We start from the raw sequence: 2,073 nt of genomic DNA, 5'->3' as shown, positions 1-2,073 counted from the left end.
AAGAAGATATATCTAAGTCATACATGTGAAATAACTTAGCCTTTAATTTATACTATATTCATAGGATAATTTACCTTGAATATATTCTTAATCCAGGTTGTTGCTTTTTGTAAGCTCCTAAGTAGATATCTTCATGGTCACTGAAAACCACATAAGCATTAATTACCATAAGAAATAGTTACTAAGTAGATTACTTTTTGCCTTTTAGATTTAGCTTATGTAAAGTCTACATAGAATGTTCCTAAATAATTTTAGCCTATTTGATATTTCATTGATGCAGGCCATCATTTTATAAATTTAATATAGCATTTTTTATTCACTTAGAGAATAGTAATTGAGCACTTAATATGAACTTACTATGCTAAAAGTTAAGGGCACAATATTAAACATGGTGAAATAGTCTGTATCTTTATTGAGATTATAATCATGATATGAGATCAATAATTAAGCAAGTGCTGTGATAGGGGAGTACAGTATTCTACAGGAGCACGTACGAGGGACACAATCTAAACTGGTGAGTCTGGAAAGGCCAGCTAAAAAAGCGAGAAGCGTTTTTTTCTTTCAGCACTTAAAAAATGTCATTCTATTTTCTTCTGGTATCCATTGTTTCCAGTGAGAAATCAACCATTTTTATTGTTGTTCCCTCTGTCTTTTCTATTTGGCAGACATTAAGATTTTCTCATTATCTTTGGTTTTCAGCAATTTGACTGTGATATGCTTACATGTGATTTTCTTTGTATATATTCTGCTGGGGATTTTCAGGACTTTTTGGATCTGAAGATTGATATCTTTCATTAATTTTGGAAAATTTTTAGGCATTATATTTTCTAAAAATTTTTTTAACCTATTTTCTCTTTTCTGGAGATCCAATTACATGTATATTAGACCTCTTGACTTTGTTCCACAAATCGTTGAGGCTCTGTTTTTTAAAAATCTTTTTTTCCTTCTCTACTTCAGTTTAGATAATTTATATTGATTGTATCTTCAGTTTCACCGATCTTTTACCCCTGGTTTGTCCAGGGATTTTTAAGCATTTCAGGTATTATATTCCTCTGTTCTATAATTTCAAGTATTTTTTTGAAATTTCCATTTCTTTGCTGGATTTCTCCTCTCTGCCAATTTGTTTATATTTTTTCACAGTCTTAAACTATTTATATAATTATTTATAATTATTCCAACATATGGCCTCTATGGGTCTGCTTCTACTGAATTTTTTTTTTTTTTGATTAAAGCTGTTATTTTCCTGCTTTTTTACAAGTCTTATTATTTTTTTATCTTTGCTGGACATTATGAATGCTATGATACAGGGACTCTGGGTTATATTATGTATTTCTCTAGAGAGTGTTGTGTGCTTTGTTCTGACAGACAATTAACGTACTGATGGATCACTTTAGTTTTTCTGAGGCTTGGAATTAGACTTTGTTAGGGCGGGCCTATTTTGGCTTTTCTTCTAGTCCTCATGCCCAAAGAATGACCTTTCTGGGTCTCAACTGAATGCCTAGGGTTTTCACCAACGTCTCTCTACTCTGTCTGGTTCAGAAATCTCATGTCTTTCCAGCACTGTACTACCTATGAAATTTCTGTTCACTCTCAATGCTCTGCGTGAGTCTTATGGAATCTTGCTCTGTCTGTGTGCAGTTTTGGATTTGGCCAGGAACTTCGAGGGAACAGCTGTGCAGATTTCTGGGACACCTTTCTTTGTGGCTCTTTCCTCTGTGTACTCTGCCTTGCAAATTCCAGACACATTAGAATCTGTTTCTTCTGCCTGGCAAAACTTCAACTCTCTGCTTGGGTTCCATTTTCCTACATAGCAGTTTTGGAGATTTCCGTTAGGCAGAGAAACAGCGGAATGTGGGACCCACCTTATATATTTATCTTCTTTTAGGAATGGCAGTCCTGTGCTGTCTACTAACTAATGCCTAAAAACAGTTATTTCATATGACTTGTCCATTTTTATATTTTTATGTCCATTTTATAATTATTGATGGTGGGAGGGTAATTCCAATAGCAGACAACTCTGTCATAACTGGAAAAGGCCATTGATACTGCATTTTGTGAGGAACTATAATAAGG

The sequence above is a fragment of the Balaenoptera physalus genome, assembly GCF_965194825.1.
Source record: "Balaenoptera physalus genome assembly, contig: HAP1_SCAFFOLD_1925, whole genome shotgun sequence".
Classification (NCBI taxonomy): Eukaryota; Metazoa; Chordata; class Mammalia; order Artiodactyla; family Balaenopteridae; genus Balaenoptera; species Balaenoptera physalus.
The sequence above is the reverse complement of the archived record's forward strand: the minus strand, read 5'-3'. Positions refer to the sequence as shown.